Below are 24,698 nucleotides of genomic sequence, written 5' to 3'. Positions count from 1 at the left end.
AGTATTCCAAGCCTCCGACCTACTCTTGTAGCCACTGTATTTATATAGCAGTTCCAGTTGAGTTTCTGGTCAATGATAACCCCCCAGGATGTTGATAGTGGAGTATTCAGTGATAGTAACACTGTTGAAAGTCAAGGGGTGGTGGTTAGGTTATTCCTAATTGGAGATGCTCATTGCCTGGCATTTGTGAGGCACAGATGTTACCTGCCACTAGCACAGAATGGCATTACAATTTGGAGAAGTGTGGAACCTGATATGTTCCCAAAGGGTGAGAATCTGGAGATAACTCAGAGACACTTCTACTTCCATGGAAAGAAAGGATTGTGCAGTCAATTGAATGAAGCAATGTGGACAGAAAAGCAAAATGCAGAAGACTTTGAATGATCATATGAACACGCTACTTTTGAATTCAGAGTAGCTTGTGGTGGCTGAAAAATACGGATATCCTGAATTTATCGTTAACTAACTTATCATTTAACTAAGACTTGTTCTATGGACGCATGTGCACAATTGTTGGAGAGGGTTGAAATTGTATGCAATTTTGTTGAAATTCTGGTGGAAAGATTTGACAGTGATTAATATAAAATATCACAAAGAAAAGAGTGAAATGTAAAGGGAAAAAAAACACAGAAAATGGGAAAGACAGCAGAAAGCAAATAGTGAAAGTAGATAGAGTTCATGTTCAAACACATGTCTTGGATGTTCAACCTGACGAAGGGAAATGGGAAGTGTGTGAGGCGAATGGTAATGAAAATTGATGTGACTTTGTCCAAATGATAAAAGGTGACAGGATAAATCTCAAACAGCAACTCATCCTTATGCAGCATCTTTTACATAGTAAAAACATCTCAAAGTGCTTCAGCGAAGCCTAATCAAATAAAATCAAAATAGAAGTCAGTGTTAGGGCAGAAAGAGTGTCTTAAAGAAGGAGACAAATTGAGGGACTTGGGACTAAAAATTGAGGCAAGCAAAATAATAATGACAGTAATATGAGAAGCTGTACAGAATGATTTTGGTTTTGGTTTATAAATTGAAATAGACTTGATATTTATCTTGTCATGTAGTGCTAGAGATGGCAGAGCTTTGGGAAATCTGATGTAAAAAATTAAATGAAGCAGAAGCCAATACAGAGTTTTCATTTATTGGAATATTAGAAGCAGTGGGGACTTTTCCAAACATTTATTTGTATATGAGACTAAGTCATGGGATGTCTCATTTGTAGACCTGACTAATGGATTCAGCAAGAAGTGGCTTGTTCCTAGACAGGGTGCCAAACCGGATGATGCAAAATATCCTAATTCTCCCTTTTCTTTTGCAGGGGACTGAGATCAATCTCCAACCTCTGCAGAGCAGGAGTATAAGGAAATAATCTGAGCAATTGTTGGGAAGGTAGGAAAACCGCAGCACCAGCTATGGAGAGAATGAATGCGGGGATTCCAAGGATTTATGTCTGAGAAAGCATGAAATGAATGCAGACAGGTCTTCTTTGTGGGCTCTGCCCTTGCACGTAAACATTGATATAAAGATGGATCAGCCAAGCATTACTATTTGTGTAGAAGCATTGTAAAACAGGAAATAGATGTGACAAAGATCGAGTTTTGTGAATTGCAGTATTTTACAGAATGGTAGGCTCGTGGTGCTAGGCACCAATATCAGTTCCATGACTATTAGAATGTTCAATGAGTATGTTGATTGATCAATAGTGATATGATATTTCAAAGTGGTGGGCAAAATTCTCCAATATCACGGCGGATTGTACTTTTTGGGCATCCATTCCTTTCAAAAACTCCGTATAAGTGTTCCAGTTCTGCTTCATGCAATTCCAGGTTGCTGCAGTGTGTTGTGGCCCGTTTGAATATTGTCCTAATGGGTTTTGGGGTGGTTGCTGATGTAATTAAGTATCTGGTCCATATGTGTTGTCCTTCTGTGTACGCCAGTCTGGAGATCCCCATTGTTCTTGTGTTCCACCATTACATCCAGGAAGGGTAATCGGTTATTGTTCTCTTCTTCATTAGTGAATTTTATTCCGCTGAGGATGTTGTTTATGTGTTGGTGGGTTTCTTCTAGTCTTGTGTGTTTGATAATCCCAAAGGCATCATCGACATAGTGGACCCAGAGTTTGGAATGGATTGTGGAGCACTGTCCATTCTAATGGTTGCATTACTGCCTCTGCAATCAGTCCTGATATGGGGGATCCCCAATCAGGAGGGTCCCAATGTGGCATCAGGACTTATAGCAGAAGTCAGGCATAATTACAAAGGATTCTCGGGGGCGGCATAGAATCCATCTGCGTCCTACAAAAGCTAAAGTAGAATGCACTGCCTCCACACAAATACATAATCAAATTGGGTGGAGTTAATGCAACTTCAATATTAACTCTTTCAGGGCCAATACCATACACAACAAGAGATAGTAGCTTGGCAAAGCAGGGTCAGGCTGGACAGAGACTATAGTCTAGTGAAGATCATATGGCAGAAGTCTGAGGGTGTAGTCACAATTTGTAGAATTTATCTTAAAGTGTGGTCGAATGATCAGAAACTGACGAGACTCACATACAGGTGTGTAGGAGTGCTGGTGAGTTGCTGCATTGCATTTTATAGGCGATACTCATTACTGCTGCTGTGTGTCCTGAGAGGCGGCGCAGAGTACGGAATAGAGTGGATGGGACGTTAAACAAGCTTTGCCCTGGATGACATGAACCTCCCCATATATCCTTGGAGCTGCACTTATCCAGGAAAGTAGAGAATATTCCATCACATTCCTGACTTATGCCTTGTAGATGGTCAACAGACTTTGGACAAAAGCCAAGAGGTGAGTTACTTGCAGGAAAATCCCTAGCCTCATGTAGCCGCAGTATATTCAATGGCATTCACTGTCACTGAGTTCCCATGGTCAACATTTATGGTGATTCCATTGATCTGAAACTGAATTGGACGAGCTATATAAATGGTGTGGCTACAGGAACAGGTCAGTGGCTGGGAATTCTGAGACGTATGACGCACCTCCTGACTCCCCAAAACCTGTCCACCATCTGCAAGGTCCTAGTCCGGACTGTGATGCAGTACTCCACATCTGCCTGCTGAGTGACCCTCCAGCAACACTCAAGGAGCCCAACTCTAACCAGAACAAAGCAGCTCACTTAACTAACATTTAATCCCTTCATCACTGATGCACACTGACAGCAACGAGTGCAATATAGCAAGATGCATTTCAGCGATTGCCCCAGGCTCTTCAACTGCATCTTCCAAATCCGTGAGCTCTATCCCATAAACGAGGATAAGAGCAACAAACACATGGCAATGCCGCAACCTGAAAGTTATCTCCAGGCTATAAACCATCCTGACTTAGAAATATATCATTGTAACTTTATTGTCACTGGGTTACAATCATTGAACTCCCTTCCTAACGGCATAGTGGGTGTCCCTACATGAAGGACATCAGTGGTTCAAGAACGCAGGTCACTAGTGCCTTTTCCAGGCCAAGTAGGGACGGGCAATAAATGCTGGCCTTATCAGCAAGGCTCACATCCACTGAAAGAATACAAAATGTTGACAGAGAGGCATAAACGCATTCAAGGGGAATCTACTTGACTAGATACGAGGGAGGAACAGAAGGATATAAGATTACGTGTTGAAGGGCGGGAGAAGGTTCTTATAGAGAAACAGCACCAACGTTCTCCATTGTGACTGAATGGCATGTTTCTATATAATCTTTTGGTTTAGTATCATAGTTTATCAGAACTGGGTGTGAGATGTGGTTTGTCTCACTGGCATCTACTGGAGCATGGGGTAGGGCAGAACATGGGACTGAACACTGGGTGGGAGGAATCCTACCCTTTACAATAAACAGATGACAACTGTGCTTTTATTGTAAAGCAAAGAAGCATACAAAGATACATTTAAGCAAATTTGTATTTTGTCTTCCTTTTCAAATGTCACAGTAAAGGAGAAACTTGTACAGACACTTGAAGGAAACAAATTTATTTGACAACCTGAAATAGGTAAAGAATCAACAGTTTATTTCTCATCAATATATACTCTGCCATCTGGGAAGATCTCTTAAAAAATTCTTTCTTCATCCTTGCAATGAGATACTCCCCCACTTCCATAATTCCATCTCTTGCGAGAATCTCAGACTCACTGTGAGCAATATTGCCTGCTATTTTTGCAAACTTATTCTTTCACACAAGGAAAATCTTTTAAGGTGTTTTGGCAAATATAAGGAGATTACGTGAGTGTGTCTCATGCTTGGGGATCTTAAAAGGCTATGAGACGGATGTAAACAGAATTAATTTCATAAGCAGACCATTTGAATTGAACTCAGGTCAGAGAAATTTCATGCAGATGACGGAACTGTAACATTGGTCACAGAAACTTGAAAACAAAAATCAGAGATGTGAATGCTGCTGGTTTCAAGTGTTCTGACCAGAATTCCCTCCACTACGTCCAGTGACAGCAGCAAAAACTGAAAAACTACTCCTGGCATCATTGAGGCTGCAGCAGAGCCTGGCACTCCTGGTTGCAGTCGCAGTAGGCCCGGAGCCTAGTGTTCCTACTTATCGGCATGGCAGCGGTGGCAGTGGAGCCAGGGATTCCTGCTTGCAGGGCGAGCGTGGGTTCAGCACAGTACCCGACATTGGCATCGGCAGCAGCATCAGCAAGGTGGGCCCAGCAGCGAAGGGATGGTACCTGAAGAGCAGCAACTCCTATGTTGGTGGATCCAACACAGGCGGCAATGAGGAGGTAAAGGAGGGATGACAGCTTAGGACTCATGAGAGAGGCAGCGGAATGAAGATAGACTCTTCTTCAGCCATATCTTTTTATTCTTAATCTATTCAAAATGGCAATTAGCAATCCTCTCATCGTATTTTACTGTATTATTCACTGTAAAATACAAGTGACAATAAATCATTCAATTCAATTCGGCAGCACGGTGGCTCAGTGGTTAGCACTGCTGCCTCACAGGGCCAGGGACCCAGGTTAGATTCCACCCTCAGGTGACTGTCTGTGTGGAGTTTGCACATTCTCCCCGTGTCTGCATGGGTTTCTTCTGGGTGCTCTGGTTTCCTCCCACAGTCCAAAGATGTGCAGGTTAGGTGGATTGGCCATGCTAAATTGCCCAAAGTGTTCAGGGATGTTTGGGTTAGACAATGGGAAATGCAGGGGTAGGGAAATGAGTCAGGGTGGGATGATCTTTGGAGGGGCTGTGTGGACTTGTTGAGCCGAATGGCCTGTTTCCACACTGTAAGGATTCTATGATTCTATGAACTGTAAAAACAGGCTCTCAGCAAGAACATGCAGCGAGGCAGAGTCAAAACTGAACAGAGGGTATTATGAAGAACAAACTCAGTTACTCAGTTCAATTGGAATTACGCCTCTTCAAACAATGTGATCTAGGTTCTGACTCTCTTTCCCTCTCTCCCTCTCTCTCTCTCTCTGGTTCTGACAGTGTGACCCAGGTCCTGTGTTCTCTTCTCTTCCCTACATTATCATAAATCTCAGCTACTCTCATCACTTGCTATCTGCACTTTGGCCTTCCCTTATTATCTTTGCAGCTTCCCTGCTAACCTCTCACAGGCCCCCATCAACTCCTTAGCAAAATCCTCCCATCCTGAATCGGTTCTCATTCACCAAACGCTTCTCAACTTCAGTGCGGCCCCAAGCTCTGTACAGTTACGGGGGTATTTTGAAAGTGTAGTCACTCTTATAACGTGGGAAACAGGGATGGTAATTTGCAAACAGCACTCTCACAGACAGTATCATGATAATGACCAGAAAGTCAGTTTTTCTGATCGTACTGGGGGATCAATATCAGTATGGTCACCGTGGAGAGCCTGAATGGTCTCCCTCAAAGTACTGCCATGGGATCTTTTAACTCAACCTTCGAGGTTGAGCAAGGCTTTGGTTTAATGGATTATTACCTGGACAGCACTTCTGGCAGTGCAGCACTCACTCAGCAGAGTTTCAATATGGCTTTTGTGTTCAATGCATAAGAAAATATCCACAGATGTATCATCAGTGTCAAGAGCTTAGTTGAATCAATGACTTATAAGAAAATTCAAGCGGGCTAGCCTAATTGAATGAACATGTGGTCGTGTGGGACGTTCAGTTGTTTATCGTAAAATTGTGAATGGAATGAGTATAGTCTCCATTTACTCATCAGTCAGCTGTTACTGTGATATTTAGAATCATTTCCTTTGATTGTCTTTAATGTTCCCAGCTGTTATAAAGAATCTGTTTCATAGGAACTGTGTTTCTGATAGTGGCACTGGTATCTGAGGTGGGTTCACATTCACATTTGGAGCCTGGCCTCAAATAAAGTCCAGACTAAATCGAGCACAGAGACTTTAGCTGTTTGACAGCTAAAATATTCCACATAAAACAAGTTTCAGCGATCGCAATACAGTTCACTGGGGTCCTGAAGATACAACCTCCCCCAGTTCAGCACTAGGTTCACCTTCTCACATAGAAAGGTCACGAGAATAAGATCATTAGAAATCGGAACAGGAGAAGGCTGTTCGACCCCTCAAGCCTGCTCTGCCATTCAACAGGACCGTGGCTGATCCGACATCCCTCACATCCACTTTCCTGCCCTTTCTCCATAACCCTTGATTCCCCTACCGAGCAGGAATCTATCTCTGCCTTAAATATGTGCAAGGAGTCCACTTCCCACAGCTCTCTGTGGCAACAAGTCCTAAAGAGTCACAGCCCTCTGAGAGAAGAAATTCTTCCTCATCTCAGCCCTAAATTGGTGCCCATTTAATCTGGGATTATGCACTTTGGTCCCATGAAGGGAAAGATCTTTTCAGCATTTACACTATCCAGCCCCTTAAAAATCCTATATGTTACAATGAGATCACCTCTCATTCTGCTAAACTCTAATGAGACAGTCCCAACCCGTTTTAACTTTTACTCATAAGATAATCCCTCCCTACAAGGAATCGTCCGAGTTAACCTTCTCTGAACTATCTCCAATGAAGCAATGTCTTGTCTTACATAAGGGGATGTTATCCTGATCCAGGCAAGGCTATAGCCTGAGGCTCAGATATATTACTGAGGAGGATCACAAGTCTAGCTACACAGAACAGATGAACAGGTCTCGCAGTCTAATGTGACTTGACTGTTTTCTTCCAATTATTATTAGCCTGGAGGGCATCTTCCTCTTCACTCTGGTACAAGCCTGGCAACATAAAGTGAGATGATCTAAGCCTGTATCAGAAGTCAGGTGGAGCAAGGAACAATAGACTCAGCAGATATTCTCTAACTTAGCAACTTGACACTAGGAGGGTGACAAATCAGCCGTTGTCATGTGTGTTGAGTGGAACTATTAGGGACAACTTCTGAGCTGCTCAAATACCATCTTTTACAACACAGTTCTTCAAAAAATCCCATTGACTCAGACACCAGGTGATAAGGCTGTAGCACGTTTCACTAAATCACCCAAAAAAAAGCCCTTCGCCTTCAACATAAGGTTAGCAACGCCCAAGCACCACCATGTGATACAACCAAAATATTTTTTTGTCCTATGATCCTGGTTTGCTTCCCTCCAATAATGTGAGTGAATTGGAAAATGGCCATGAATCTGAGATGCCAATTGTGCGGGACTTCAGGAATAGAGCTCCTTACCAGTGTCAACCCTGTCACTGTCAGGAAGAGAGTTTAGATATGACTCCAAGCTATTCCTGAGTGATGCAGTTTGGATGTGGGCTGGTGGGGGATCAGTATGTTAGATGCTAGTGTATCAGCCAGCTTAGGGTAAGTCAAAGATCAGGTCCAGCTAACCAGCCAGTGGCAAACCTGAGATTTACACTTTGTGCCAGCCCAGCTCAATCAGCTCGACTAAAGCTGCTACAATCCAAACTTTGTTCTAGGTTTTACGCTTATACCAAAACTGAGCAGCATTTTTTCTCATGGATAGTTGCTGGTAGTATGGAAGTTGAGAATTACTTTAAAAAGACACATTGTTGAAACTTTTCGTCTTGCACTCATCAGGACACTTGGCAAGAATACCAGTTCCAGGGAAAATCCAACTGATTGATTTATTTACTTATTGCCAGGTGAACCAAAATACAGTGAAAAGCTTTGTTTACGAGTGATACAGGCAGATCACAGTAAGCAATGGATGTTCAGATCAAAAGACTGAGAGGCATACAGATTACATTGCAGGTTACATCATTTGAGGCTAGAGTCCATTCAACAGTCTGATAACGGCCGGAAAGAGGCTGTTCCTGAATTTGCTTGTGCGTGTGTTCAGGCTTCTGTATGTTCGGCCTGATGGAAGACGTTGTAGGAGGTCATTACTGGGTGCAGTGGGTCTTTGATGATGTTGGCCGTGGCAGTGAGCCATAAATGGAGTCCATGGTTGGAAGGTTGGCTTCCATGATGGTCTGGGCTGTGCACACAATCTTCTGTAGTTTCTTACGGTCCTGGGCAGAGCAGTTGCCATACCAGGCCATTATGCACCCAGACAGTATGCTTTCAATGATGCATCTGTAGAAGTTGGTGAGGGACCTTATGAACATGCCAAATATCCTGAGCTGCCTGAGGAAGAAAAGGTGTTGTTGTGCTTTCTTGACTGTCGCACATTTATACTGCATGAGAGGAGAAGCCTGATTATTTGGAAAGTGGACTCTGATTGGTAGAGAGCATTGCCATGGAGAATGCACAGACTAATACTGATTGACAGTTCACTACCAGGCTTTCGTTAAATTCTAAACCAGGTAGGTGGATCTCAATTGGTCAGGGCATTGCCCTGAGAAAATAACTAGCAAATGGCTGTCAATCTATTTTGTTGAGTTGAAACAGGTGCAGTGTGTATACATTCTTTCTGTCTGCCGTGTACATTAATAGATGCAGTTTCAACTACATACAAGTGTGTGACTCTGCAAGCCTGACAGAGAATCTAAAATTGACTGCCTACATAATGCCTCACACATTTGGGATTATCCAGCAAATGCTGTCCAATTGCAGAGTCACACCTAATGTCTGACATGGTGTTGCAAGATTTGTAAGTGTTGGTTAGGTATGATCAGTAGCTTGCATGTTGCAAATAGTCAAACCACTTTAAGATTTTTGGCCTACGTACCTGGCATCATACTGAACTATATACCTGGCATCACACTTGCACTGAAATTCATCTACCACATTATTCATTTGGGCAATGGGCAGCACATCTTTTTGGCTTGACAGCTGTATTCTGTTACTGATGAAGACCACTTGTGTCTCTACTTCATTTTCTACATAAGGGTTAACTGGGCACTTTTCAGGACCAATAACAATTGCCTTTGGGTCTGAAATAATTCCACAGAGGCTGGTATTCCATTACAAAGTCACCGTTTATTTGCATATGGAGAGTCCTTGACACTGATCCAGTTGCCTCAGAGCCAGCTCTCAGAGTGGACAGAACCTCTGACATTCCCTTTTATATCTGTCAGCCAGGGCTCCCTGATTAGAGCAGATTAATAGCCCCAATCAGGGAACTCATTTTCTATAAGGTCCACCTGGCTGACCTCATTCCAAATACAACAGAGTCTTTTATGAGTTAGTATGACCTGCAGTTAGAAATGATTGGAGGAGGGTATCCATTATCTTGCAGGGTCAATGTTCCTGCTAAGTTTTTTTACTTTCTGCTCTGACCTCTCAATTCAATGAGCAGTAGTAACATCTGGAACTGAAAGCAGCAATGCAGCTCATGACTTTGATGTAGTCTATTTCGTCATTAAGTTTGCATATTGAATGATTTATGAAGTTTCCAATAACACCAATCTCATAGCATGAGTTTTAAATCTGAGATAGATCAATTTGTCGTTAAATAAAGATATGAAGAGATATGGGCCAAAGGCTGGTAAATGGAGTTAGGCCAAAGATCAACTGTGATCTCATTGAATGGCAGAACAAGCTCAAGGGGTTGGATGGCCTACTCCTGTTCCTACATTCCGATGTGTGGAACTGGAAGAATCCCAATATGTATACTGAGCAGTGAATGTAGACTTGTGGGAGACTGAGGTAGAGCCCAAACAAAAACAAATTGCTGGAAAAGCTCAGCAGGACTGGCAGCATCTGTGGACAGAAATCAGAGTTAGCATTTTGGGTCCAGTGACCTGTTCTGAGGAAGGGTCACCAGACCTGAAATATTAACTCTGATTTCTCTCCACAGGTGTTGCCAGACCTGCTGGACTTTTCCAGCAATTTCTCTTCTTGTTTCTGATTTCCAACATCCGCAGTTCTCTCAGTTTTTATGTAGTAGAAACCCCCTTGATTGACTTCTCAACCAGGACATTGGGGGAAGGGAGTTTATTTGACTGCCCCATTTAAAATGTGAATGTGAGAGTTGGATGGAGACTGTTAAGACAAGTCGGAAATTCTCACATGCATTCGCAGCAAATCTTGCTTTGTCGAATTGGAAATATGCAAGGAGTCGAAGCTTAGATGCCATTCCATGAAAGACACATTTCTCACGGAATCGAAGAACAAAATTTGCAAGCACAGAGCCTGTGGGGATCCCATGGCAATTGAATTGATTTGGACATGCATGATGTTGTTAAAACTGAACTCAACTGTGTGAGCTCCCAAGCTCAGAAGTTTAATGAATACTGGATTATACAATGGTCTGGGTGGCACAATGCTGCAGTGCAGACGTCTATTGCCTCTTCAAGTGATGAATCAGCTCACAATGTCAAGTTAGTACATAGACAGTGCATTGCTAACGCTGACAACTGATTCACGATTGCCAGTCAGGTAACTGTTAGGGTAATGTCCTGACTAATCAACGCCAACCTGTCTGTTTTAAAACTTAACAAAGCCTGGCTGTTAACTGTCAATCAACATTAATCAATGCATTCTCCATGGCAATTCATTGACCAATCATAGTCCACTTGCCAACCAATCAACACTCACCTCACGTTTGTTTTTTTTTCATGTAATCTCTGACAACGTGCGTCTTTTTCAGCAATTTTCCCTGTTTCAAATAACAAGGGAGACAATGGCACGCCTGATTTACTAAAGGTTCACACTCTCTTTCCCCCTTTGGAGTCAACTCTGTTGAATTCATCCAGAGTAGCAGAGTTATCGAGCCTATATATTCAATCTGCTTTGACTACAGATGTATTCAAGTTGGCAGTGGGTAAAGGAAGGGTTCTCTTCAATGATTCAGAAGCAGCATGTCATTTCATAGAATCATAGAATGCCCACAGTGTGGAAACAGGCCATTCAGCCCATCCAGTCCACACTGACCCTCTGTAAAGCATGCCACCCAGACCCACACCCTCTACCCTATCCCTGTAATCCTGCATTTCCCATGGCTTATCCACCCAGCCTGCACATCCTTGGTCACTATGGGTAATTTAGCTTGGCTAATCCACAATTTAGTTGAGCATTGACAGAGAAAGGTGCAGCACAAATCATGGGCGATATAAGGCTTCATTAAATCATTGAGAGATACAACACCAAAGGAGGCCATTTGGCCCATTGCTCCCGTGACAGCTGTTTGACAGTGAAGAAAGTTATCTAAGATTACAAAGAGATCTTGATCAATTGGGTCAATAGGCTGAAATGTGGCAGATGGAATTTAATTTGGATAAAAGCAAGGTATTGCAAATTGGTAAAACAAACAAAGGCTGAAGTAATTAAAAAGCAGTTATAAGTAGGACCTTGGATAGTGTTGTAGAACAGTCAGACTTCGGGGTTTAGGTACATAATTAGGTGAACTTTGCATCCTATATAGACAGGATGGTTATGAAGGATTGCCTTCTTTGCTCAGACCTTAGGATAGAAAACATGGGCTGCGTTTCTGTATTTAACAAGAGTTACTTGTTTATTACACCTATGAGCTGTCATTAATGACCCCTAAAAATTAAAGCTCTAAACCCCTTGTATAAACTGTGACACACACATACAGACAGACACAGGAAAACAAAACATTGGTGTTACAAGTGGAGAGAAAAAACAACTGGGAAGCAGCTCAATAGTATTAGTCCTCAGGATTCGATGGAGGAGTTCTTTTGGTCTCAAACATCCTGTAGTTGTTTCACTTCTCCACAGGAAACACAGAGCCACTGGTTCACAAACCATGAATTCTCTGACATATTAGTTAAACCAATAACGACCAGTAGTAGAGAAAGTGACTTTCTTTTGCTTCAAATATTTTACTAAAGAGATAGAAAGAGCAAGAGAGAGACATACCACCTCACCTTCCAGCAATCCAAAGGCTTCTTACAGTATCATCCACACCTACAAGCTATTCATCCGCCCAGGAAGTAAGTAAAGAGCGGTCATTAGGCTGATGACCTTTGACATCTACAGTCACAACTCCACAAACCAATCAGCAACAAGTTGCCAGCCAAATCCCACTTTGTAAACACCCTGTGGTGTTCTGCCATCTATAATACACTTTTCCCCTAATGCTTTCAAAGCAGAGGATGTAAAGTGACTTACAATGAGTTTCAGTGACTTTGCTTTTCAAAAGAGCAGTGCTTTCTTCCTCAATTCATTTGTTTCAAAGCAGTTCTTTTCCAATTTCAGGCCACAATCAAAAATACAGAAAAATAAACAATATAGTCTTTACACCTTTAATGTGGTACCTTGTCAAATGCCTTCTGGAAATCCATGTACAGTATGTTAACATGCTTCCCCTCATTGACAGTACACACTAATTCTTCAAAGAATAACCATAAATTGGTTAAACATGATTTCCCTCCTGCATGAAACCATGGCAACTCTTCCCAAATTGCTTGAATTTTTCTAAGCGTGCAGCTACGATACCGTTAATGATCACTTCTACCACCATCCCCACAATAGAAAACAAGCTAACTGGCTGAAAATTTCATGTTTTCTGCCTCACTCCCTTCTCGAGATAAGTTTTCATATTTGCTACTTTCCAGTCTGATCAAACATTTTCTGAAACTGGTGAAGTTTGGAAAATTAACACCAACACATCTAAAGCATCATTAAGACCAAGACTGAAACCCATAAATACATCAGTTTCCTCAGTATTACTTCCCTTGTACTTGTAATTTCATCAAGTTCCAGTCTTCCTTCATTTATAGATACTTGTTTTTTTTTGCATCTGCAATAGTGAGGAGTTTATCAAATTTTTGTAGATTTCATCTCCTATTTCCTCGTTATAAATAATTAATGTCCCATTCTCACTGTACATAGGAGCGACCCACATTTTCCTTACTTATTTTCTTTTTAAATACCTACGGAAACTCTTGCTATCTATCTTTATATTTCTAACTCGCCTCCTCTCATACTCTAACTTCTGCCTCCTGTTCACTTTTACTCATTCTCCGCCATTCCATATATTCTAACTAATCATCTGACCTGCTCCTCAACTTTGTGCAAGCATTTGTGTTTTCTTTAAGTTTGATGTTTTCCTTAATTTCTTTGATTAATCACATATGATGGGTCCTCCCCTTAGAATATTTCTTTACAGTAGGAATATATTTTTTCTGATTATAATGAAACGTGTTAATGGAGCCTCTAGTTTTAATAAAATCACTGATTTGCAATCATAGACCAGGAACGGGGCTATCACAATGAATTTTTTGTCCTCTCAGCCCCTCTTGACGTAGGATACTGGGAGTTGGAGATGAGATACTGGTTTCCTAAATAAAATGGAGAGAGTCAGAGTAATGTCATGTGATTCCAGCCACTGCAGCATTTAATCTCCTCTTGCCATCCAACGTTGGTTAAATTGTCCTCCTGCAAACATTGATCATTAAACCAAGTAGAAAATGCACTGAGTGGGTCATTAAGATGCTGAGCTCGCAGCCGACAGTGCAGTCTGGTGTGTAGTTAGTGTCTCCTCTGCTATCCTCTCTGTGCTGGGCAGTTCATTGCTGCCTGTGAGGGCCATTTGTTTGATAGGGCCTGAGCAAGCAGCAGCTGAGATCAGACAGCCTGTGATAAATGGTATAAACAATGCAACAGAGAAACGTCTTTCCTGTGAAGTGAGCTGTAAATTACCACTGACAGCTTGACTGTCTGGGTTTCTGATTAAAAGGCAGTGTGACAAGGGAGGGATGAAGAGGTGAACATTGCCCTATGGAACAGACACAAACAGAGGTACCTCACTCAGAGACAGCGCGCACAAATACACACAGAGACACTGCGCACACGCATACACACAGACTGTGAAAACTCACACCGAGACACGTCACACACAACTACAGAGGCACCACACACTGACATGCAGACACTGCACTCAAGCACAAAACCTGACACAGAGACTTTTCACACAGACACAGACACACCACACACATGCACGGATAGAGACACAGACACACAGACAAATCCTGCTCGGCGGTACTGGTTTTAAGCAATGAGCACATCAATGCCGGACAGTTGTCTCACAACAGGCTGCTGCTTTTGGACCATGGTCCTTGCCACAGAACTTGGAGGATCACAAGGAGCACTCTCAAATACTTTGAGGTGCATCCTATAGGCCATCCTATATATAAGAATTTGGGAGTCACTGCTGCCCAGTAAATAGTGATTCTGGTCTTGAATTTGAAAAACACACACAAACACACACATACACACATGCACACATACTCATTCACACACACACATATGCACACATGCTCATTCATACACACACACACACACACTTATATGCACACATAGTCATTCTCAAAGAAATACATTCACACACACACACGCACACACACACACACACACAGACACACACATATGCACACATATTCATTCTCAAAGATACACTCACACACACACATGCTCACACACACATGTTCATACACACACACATTCTCAGAGACACACATTCACAAATACACGCTCATATAAACACACACACATAGATGCACATTCATATACATACGCACATATGCACACACACATGCACAAACACAAATTCACAAACACACACACTCATACATGCACACACTCATTTTAAACACACATATATATACACGCATTTTCACTGGCTCACACAAATACACACAATCATACATTAACGAAAAGCTCACACAAAGACACAGACACACACAAACTCACACCCACTTGCTTTCACACACATTCACAAAACTCATACCCATTCACACATACACTCACACAGATATACACACACAAACACATTCATTTTCACTAGCACACACACATACATTGACACATTTACACACAGTTTCACAGACACAAAAATACACACTCATACTTCCCGTGATTTAATGAGGTCAGCCAGGTTGACTTCATAGAATATGAGTTACTTGATTGGGGCTGTTAACCTGGTCCAGTGAGGGAGCCCTGGCTGACAGATATAAGCAGGAGTGTCTGGAGTTCTGTTCACTCTGAGAGCTGGCTCTGCGGGAGGTGGATCAGTGCCAAGACACGTGCAAATAAATTGTGACTTAGTGATGGGATACCAGCCACTGTGGAGTTATGTCAGTGGGAGCAAAAGGAAAGCAAACTCTGAAGAAATTCACTTGCAACAGTGGTCTTTGTGTTGGACTAAGCATTTCTGGCATCATGCCTCTTTTGGGAAGCTTGACTCATTTGATCCTGGCATTGAAGACCGGGCCCAGTACATGGAACGAATGCGTTATTTTTTCCAAGCAAATGACATTGGGGCAGATAAAGACTTTCTGACAGCTTGTGGACCCACAGCACTTTCAGTGATTAAGAGCCTAATTTTCCCTGAAGCCCCAGATACTAAAACCTTTCCAGAGTTGACAGATTTAGTTAAGGAATATTAAGGCTGCAAGCATCTTCTGATTCTCTCACGCTATCAGTTTTACTTGTCAATTCGAGACCTAGGGGAATCCAAATCAGGATTTTTGACTAGATGGAGATGACAGGCAGAGGCATGTGAGTTTGGTTTGTCCCTTAACATGACGCTGAAAGACCACTTGGTATGTGGGATTAATGACGTAACCATGCAAAAGCTCCTACTAGCTGAAGCCCAACTGGACTTCAAACAGGCACTACAACTGGCCTTATCATTGGAATATGTGGCGAGCAGACCTTACGAGTTACAGGGTATTCCGACAGAAGTGGACACCTTCGCCAGGCCGACTGAGCTTGGTAGGGGGTGGGGGGCGTGTGGTGGTGGTGGGTATGCTGGGGGGGCACCCCTTGAGTGAGGGCAATTCTATCACCTCACTCAGGACATATCCTGAACAGAGAGCTCCAGGTCAGCCCCCAGCAAAACCCCAAAACAAAACCAAGCCTGGGCCAAACGGTTAGCATTTTCTCCAGGATCTGGGCCGGCAAGCCACAGAAGGTGCTGTCAGAATGCGGACTTGGAGTTGGAAAAGAGTCCCACTAGGCCTAAATGGATTCACAGAACTCATAGGCCGGTATCCAGGAGAGTGCACACCTTGGAAAGTCCAGTTACATCTGATTTGGAGCAATTAAATTGCTTAGCAACATCCAAATCAGAACCAATCAAAATAAACTTCTGGTTAAATTGCTGTGCAGATCTAATGGAGGTCGATACCGGAGCGGCCATTTCAGTGATCTCAGAATCAATCTTTAACAAAATTCCCTCTGGACTCCAACCCATAAGTTTGTGCAAGACCTCAGCTAGACTGAGGACCTATACTGGGAACCTTTACAGATTAAGAGTAAAACTTCGCTTCCGGTCTTATATGAGAAGCAGTTAGTTCAATTACCACTGATTGTAGTAAAAGGCTCAGGCCCAAGCTTGATGGGGGGAGTGGGATGAGATTGATCGAGAAAAGTTCACCAAGATTGGCTCACCATTTTTCGATTAGGTAATGGCTGCCTGAGTCAAGTCCTAATTAAATACCTGAATGTTTTTCAGGAAAGTCTAGGGACTATCATAGGGACCAAGGCCACTTTGCATGTTGACCAGGAAGCAATTCCATGATTCTGCAAGGCCTTCCCAGTGCCATTTGCCTAATGGGAAAAAGTAGAGGCAGAAATCAGGAGGCTAGAAAGGGAGGAAATCACCAACCAGCCCTATTTGCAGAATGGGCAGCACTGGTTGTACCAATTGTGAAGCTCGACAGGTCGGTTTGCCTTTGTGGGGATTTTAAACAAACAATAAACCGCTTCTCGCAGCTGGATAAATACCCAATCCCTCACATAGAGGACTTGTACGCAAAGCTGGCTGGGGGTACCATCCTTCACAAAGGTGGACATGAGCCACACATACTTGTAATTGCAATTAGACGAGGATTCCCAGAAGTATGCTACGATTAATGCCCATAAGGGTTTGTACCAATACACAAGATTGGCATTTGGGGTATTGTCAGCCTGTGCAACTTTCGACAGATGATGGAGAAAATTTTACAAGATCTACTCCATTTGCCATTTATCTAGATGACGTGCTAATAACAGGGAAAACCAATAAGGAGAACATCGAGAACTTGGACATAGTCTTTAGATGCTTCTCCCAGGCGGACATATGCCTTAGAAGTGAAAAATGTGTGTTCCAGGCGCCTCAAGTGACCACGTGGGGCTACAGAATCAACAAGACCAAGTTACACGTGTTGGAAGATAAAGTGAGAGCGATCAAATGTGCTCCAGCTCCCAAGTCTGTACCGGAGCTTAGATCTTTCCTTGGGCTGGTGATCTATTATGGAAAGTTCATACATAACCTGGCCTCCGCCTGGCACTTTGCCAACAACTCTTAAATAAGCGTCAGTCTTTAAAATGGTCGCAAAGCCAAGCCATAGCTTTCGGGGAAGTGAAGAAACAACTATTATCCTCGAAGGCGTTGGCACACAGTGATCCCAAACGAGATCTGGTATTAACATGTGATGTCTTCCCATATGGCATTGGGCTGGTATTAGCTCAGAGGTAGCCCAATGGAAGGAACGCCCAATAGCACCCAATACTCAACAGACTACAATCCCTACAGGGGTCAACTTAAAGAGGGAAAGACAGTGCTGCCCAGAGCTTCAGGCTGAATTCAGCAGTGGGCTCTAATACTGAGTGCACATAATTACAAGTTGGAACACCATCCAAGTGGTAAATGCGTGTGCGTTGAACCACCTCCTGCTGGCAGATAAACCACGGTTGTACCGCCACTGCAAGAATCTGTCGTGGCTTTTAATTTTCTAAACGCACACAGCTGACAATATCAGAATTTGAACGCAGAAAGATCGGGTCCTGGTAAAACTGAAACAGCTGTTGGTGATGGGGAAACCAAAGGGCCATCGTAGCTAGGATTGAAACCTTTCTGGACCCAGAGAGACCAGATCACAGTACAGGCATGTTATGGTGGGGAACGAGAGTGATTGTCCTGAGCAAAGGTCGCCACCAGATACTGGCTGAACTCCACCCAGGGGTTTTCCCAAAATGAAGATGCTGACAAGAAGTTATGTCTGGTGGCCAGGATAGGATGCGGACATAGCTGCATTGGTGGGGCAGTGCCCAGAGTGCCAACACAGAGAAAAGTTACTGCCAGCAGATCCCCACATCCATGGGAATGGCCAAGTAAAGCCTGGACTCCGCTACATGTTGACAGGTCCTGTTAGTCATCATGGACACCCTCTCAAAATGGTTGGATATGCATAGAATACATTCGTCAAATACGGGGACGAAGATAGAAAAACTGTGCTCCCGGAAGTGTTGATCACCGATAACGGGCCATCATTTACCAGCAGAGAAGTTGGCCATTTCCGAAAGCCAAATGGTATTGGTCAGAAAAGGCCAGCTCCACACCATCCAATGTCCAATGATCTGGCAGAAAGAGCAGTGCAAATTTTGAAGGCAGGCTTAAAGAAACACCTTACAACTTCACTCGATACCAGACTGTTGCTGTTCCTACTTGATTATAGGACCGCCCCTCTTGCAACTACACTGATAGCTCCAGCAGAGTTGCTAATGTGAAGGAGACTCTGCACCTGTTAAATCTGATTTTCCCGAATCTGGGAAGGAGGGTGAAATAGCATCAGGAACACCAGTACCTGACAAGAAAGACAAACAGGAGGTAAGGGACAGATAGGCTGGGATCAGGAAGACAATTAACAGATCAGAGACAGATAGAAGGCAAGACACGGTCAGAAATGAGGAGAGGAAGAGACAGGCAGACAGGAGGCAAGGGATAAACAAAGGTGAGAGACAGGCAACAGTCAAGAGACAGATCAACAAAGTCAGGTTCAAACAGAGAAAGAGGATCAGGGACAGACTGAGAGGGAGAGTCAAGGACAGACAGAGAGATAGAGTCATGGACAGACAGAGAAGGAGAGTCAGGGACAGACAGAGAGGGAGAATCAATGACAGACAGAGTGGGAGAGTCAGGGACAAACAGAGAGGGAGAGTCAGGGACAGACAGAGAGGGAGAATCAGTGACAGACAGAGAGGGAAAGTCAGGAACAAACAGAGATGGCCGATCAGGGAGAGAGAGAGGGAGAGTGAGAGACAGACAGAGAAGGAGAATCAGGGACAGACAGAAAAGGAGGATCAGGGGAGACAGAGAGCGAGGATCGGGGAGAGAAAGAAAGGGAGGATCAGGGAGAGAAAGAAAGGGAGGATCAGGGAGAGAAAGAAAGGGAGGATCAGGGAGAGAGAGAGGGAGGACCAGGGAAAGAGAGAGAGAGGGAAGATCAGGGATGGACAGAGATGGAGGGTCGGGGAGAGACAGAGAGGGAGGATCAGGGAGAGAGAGAGAGAGGGAAGATCAGGGACAGACAGGGAGGGAGAGTCAGGGACAGACAGAAAGGGAGAGTCATGGACAGATGGAGAGGGAGAGTTAGCGACAGACAGAAAGGGAGGATTGGGGACAGACAGAGAGGGAAGAACGGAGACAGACAGAGAGGGAGAGTCAGGGAGAGACAGAGAGGGAGGGTCAGGGAGAGAGAGAGAGAGGGAAGATCAGGGACAGACAGAGAGGGAGAGTCAGGGACAGACAGAGAGGGAGAGTCAGGGACAGACAGAAAGGGAGGATTGGGGACAGACAGAGAGGGAGGATCGGAGACAGACAGAGATGGAGGATCAGGGAGAGACAGAAAGGGCAGATCAGAGACAGATGGGGAGCATTGGAGCAGAGAGAGAGAGAGAGAGGCAGAGAGAGAGAGAGAGAGACGATCAAGGACAGGCATAGAGAGTGAGCGAATGAAAGAAAGGTTCACAGAGGTCGACAGAGTCACAACGTGAAACCTTATGACAGTCACAGTCATATCAAAGACATGAGCATTAATAAAGTGGCAGCAGTAGGAACAGCATATTTATCCGATGCTGTTTGATTGTGCAGTATTTCAGTAAATGGTATTGTGGGGATCAGTTACTGTGGTGTTGATCAGGGACAGTGAGCTGAGTTTGCTAACCTTGTGTTGTTGATGAGTAAGCTCATGGCTGGCTGAGCTGTGGTGTAAATGTTACTGCACTGACAAGCAGCGCAGAAACTGATCGCTCCCAGCTACAAGGCACGGGTCAGTCAAGGGAGAGATACAAAACATCAAACCCAATCTGTACAACCAGCACTGAGCCAAACCAAGCAGCTAATCCTCAGAGAGAAGCAACAGATAATAATAGTCAAACACAGCAATGGTTATTCAAGGAGAATTGATATCTTCATTAACAACAGCTTGCATTGATATAGCAACTTAACCGAGGAGTGGGAGTCAGAGAGGGGGAGAGGTTGACAGAAGGGATTCCCAGTGTTTAGCAATTGAGCAGCTGGAAGGTGGTAAGAGTGCTGAAAGATAAGGAATGAGGCTTGGAGGAACGATGGATCTGGAGGCTCTCTGGAGGTTTGTGGAACTGAGGTGGACTAAGGAGGTAGGGAGGTAGGGTGAAGCGATGGACCGATTTGGCGACAAGGCTGAGGAACTCAGAATGGGAAGCATGGTTCAGTGAAGGCCCAGAAGCACAGGGGCTAAGGGCTGAACAGGAGTCAGCATAAGTCACGATATAGGGTCTTAAGGACAGAAGTAATGGCAGGTTTGGAAGCCCAGATCAGAACCTGAACTTCCAAAGGAAGGACAGCAGCTGAAATGAAGAACCATTTTCTTTGCTGATCAGTGCATTGGTGAAGATTACAGACCAGTGAGGGCCTGTGGAGTCAGTTAAACTCAACTCAGAATGAGTGACACGGTGTTGTGTTCGGAGAGTGGAGCTGGTGGAAGCTGTAGATGTGCCCTTTCTGCTCTGAAAACTGTACCTGATTCATAACATTTGTAAGGGTGCACTGTATAACTGTGATATTACGCATAGTGTGGTCCAGAACGTCATCTTCCAATGCAGCACGCGAGGTACGCACTACAGCCACCGTGACAGGATATATTTCCAAAGTACAGTTACATTTTAAACACTGTCTGCTGTGTGCAGCCCAAGGGGTTTTATCCAGTTTTCAGTCTCACAGGATATTGTGGTAGCCGTACACCTTTACCCATACATCAGACCGTCCTGCCTCCCACCTCACTTACAACCAGGGCCTGGGACAGAGAGGTATATCAGAGCCCAGTGCTGTGATGGGCCTCTGGGGGATCCACTGGGCTCTGCTCGGGGACAGCACTGGGGCTCATCGCCTCTGGCCATACCCCCTGCCTATGCCTTGGATGGGTACATGAACAGGAAAGGTGTCAAGGGCTATGGAGCAAATGCTGGCAAATGGGACTAGATAGGTTTAGGATATCTGGACAGGTTGGACCAAAGATTCTGTTTCCATGCTGTACAACTGTGTGACTCTATAACTCGCCTCTCTGCTACTTGGCTTCCTGTTTTACAAAAGGCACAGTATTGGCAGGACATCGTGCAACGTGGCGCAGGAATCTGGTGATCATTTGTCCGAAGAGCTTCCGTGTTGCTCAGGATCAAGCAGCATCAGTGAACACCATCCACGGGCACCTGTCACAGGCACCCCTCCTCCTCGCACATTGGCATCCAATATGTGCCAATTCCTCACAGCCACTATGGCACCTCTCAGGAAACACATAAAGCACGCTGGCATTGGAAGGCTGCAGCAGGGACACATTGCAACCAGGGACTGGGGAGCCAGCTCAATGGATAAGACCTGAGGCTGTGCCTTTGTTCCTTAGCGACTTTAATTAACGCCTAACTGCATGCTCACAGCCAATCGGTGCAGTCAAAGCAGTACGCATTTGTTGGTGAATGTGTCCTCGGAGATTTACAGCCGCCAGGCTGGGGTCTGGGCAGTTCAGCTCTGGGTCTGTCCAGTTAGGCTTTTCTCAGAGGGTGGGCCACGGCCAATCTGTCAGCAGAAACTAAACAGGAAATTGTGGATGGGGAATGGGCATAGTTACCATGGGGAGGAAACTCAGGAACCTATTCTTCAGGACTTTGGGGTGAGGGGATGGGTTCAGGTTTGTTGGGCGGGGGTGGTGGTGCGAGGTGACCGTTCTGAAGGGAAGCAACAGCATTTGTGAGGGAGAAATGGTAAAGTGTGAACAGGAATGTGGTTCATGTAGGAGGGGTTTCATCATTGATTGGGAGCACCATAGCTCTAATGGGGGAAAGAGCATTGCCAGGGAATTAGAGGGAGAGGTGACCCTTGCAGACGGGCTGGTAGGGGACATAGGGAGGTGTAAAGCCTACAACATTCACAGGAAGGGGAACGGAATGTTCACAGAAAGGAAAATCATCCCATGACATTGAATGGGTTTACCATCACTGATCATGGAAGTTACCATTGACCAGAAACTCAGTTGGACTCACCATATAATAATACAATGGCTACAAGAGCAGGTTAGAGGCTAGGAATACTGCAATGAGTAACTCTCACCTCCAGACTCCCCAAAGTCTGTCCATCTGTCCAATGTTGATAAGTGTGAGGTCATCCATTTTGGTAGGAATAACAGGAAAATGGACTATGTTTTAAATGGTAAAAAATTGCAGCACCCTGCAGTGCAGAGGGACTTGGGTGTCCTTGTGCATGAAATCGCTGAAGGTAGGTTGCAGGTGCAGCAGGTAATTAAAAAGGCAAATGGAATTTTGTCTGCGATTGCTCAAGGGATGGAGTTTAAAAACAGGGAGGTTAAGCTGCAGCTGTATAGGGTCCTGGTGAGGCCACACCTGGAGTACTGTGTGCACTTTTGGTCTCCTTACTTGAGAAGGGATATACTAGCACTGGAGGGGGTGCAGAGGAGATTCACTCGGTTGATTCCAGAGTTCAGAGGGTTGGATTATGAGGACAGACTGAGTAGACTGGGATTATACTCATTGGAATTCAGAAGAATGAGGGGAGATCTTATAGAAACATATAAGATTATGAAGGGAATAGATAAGATGGAGGCAGGGAGGTTGTTTCCGCTAGCAGGTGAAACTAGGACCCGGGGGCATAGCCTCAAAATAAAGGGAAGCAGATGTAGGACTGAGGTCAGGAGGAACTTCTTCACCCAAAGAGTTGTGAATCTGTGGATTTCCCTGCCCAGTGAAGCGGTTGAAGCTATCTCGTTGAATGTTTTTAAGGCAAGGCTAGATAAATTTTTGAACGGTAAAGGAATTAAGGGTTATGGTGAGTGGGCGGGTAAGTGGAGCTGAGTCTCAAAAAGATCAGCCATGATCTTATTAAATGGCAGGGTAGGCTCGAGGGGTCGGATGGCCTACTCCTGCTCCTAGTTCTTATGTTCTTATGTTATGTTATGTTATCATCCACAGGGCATAAGTCAGGAATCTGATGGAATACTCCCCACTTGCCTGGAATGGGTGCTGCTCCAACAGCACACATGCAGATTGACACCAGGCAGGACAAATAGACTTAATAGGCACCACATCCACAAACATCCATTCCCTCCACCACCAACACTCAGTAGCAGCAGAGTGTATTATCTACAAGATAGAGACATAGAGTTTTACAGCACGGAAATAGACCCTTCGGTCCAACTCGTCCATGCCAGCCTAAGTTAATTTGGTCCCATTTGCAAGATGTACTGCAGAAATTCACCAAAGCCCTTCCCTTCCATTTCATCCTCATCCCTCACACCTGCATCTCCTCAGCCCTGCACTTCCTCTCTCTCTCTCTCCCTCTTTCTTTCTTACAGTCAATATCTGCTCCTTGCTTGCTGTTCCCCTGCTGAAGCTGATCATTGAGACAGTGCCAGTAGGAGTTGCATCTTCTATGCAGGGGGTCAGTGCTGGTGAGGTTCACCTGCCTCACCTACCTCTTGTGGGCTGGAGCTTCTTTCCAGGTCAGTGTAAGAAGTAGAACATAGGCCTCTTGCTCTCTCTTCCCTGCCACCACACACCCGAGCTGAAATAGTGAGAGATTCATGACGAAATCAGTGGGGATGAGACAAGCAATTGATCAGGTCTGACGTAAGACAGGTTGGAAATATTGGGGGAGAGAAACCATGAAACAGTGTGATGATTTAATGGTGCTCTGTACATGCTGGTGAGATTGATGACAGAATACCTCAATAGCACTGAGGCACAATTAGTTAATTAAATGCAGGCTTGTCATAATATATAGATCAGATATCTGCCATTAATCTTGTCATTTTGATAGAAAGATAAATGAGAAGGAAACGGTTTAGCATCTTGGAAAAATTTGGATATGAAGCTAAAAAAGCTCAGTCAATTCTTTATGACAATATTGCAAGATTAATTTCCTATTGATAATTGTGTTTATAAATCACTTCCACACATCCCGATGTGACAGACATTTAAAGTGTATGGGTTGGAGACAATCTTGTATATCAACCATTACTGTGAGAGTACTTTTATCTTACTTCTCAGTGAATAGGAGAAGAGAGGACTTGCATTTGAATAGCACCATTCATAATCCCAAGAGGTTTCACAGGACATCGCTAGCAA

At 44.2% G+C, this 24,698-nt stretch overlaps 1 protein-coding gene across 1 annotated transcript in view; it reads left to right on the top strand.

The window, feature by feature from the left end:
- Positions 1-1,327: 1,327 nt before the first annotated feature.
- Positions 1,328-24,698, top strand: part of LOC109920704 (protein FAM163A) — a 126,690-nt gene continuing 103,319 nt past the window's right edge. The window contains exon 1 of the mRNA XM_048602355.1: positions 1,328-1,389. The gene's annotated coding sequence lies outside the window, so the exon portion shown is untranslated. The remainder of the gene's footprint in view (positions 1,390-24,698) is intronic.

This window comes from Rhincodon typus, chromosome 10, assembly GCF_021869965.1.
Source record: "Rhincodon typus isolate 14 chromosome 10, sRhiTyp1.1, whole genome shotgun sequence".
NCBI classification, from domain to species: domain Eukaryota; kingdom Metazoa; phylum Chordata; class Chondrichthyes; order Orectolobiformes; family Rhincodontidae; genus Rhincodon; species Rhincodon typus.
This window is presented reverse-complemented; position numbering and strand designations above follow the sequence as displayed.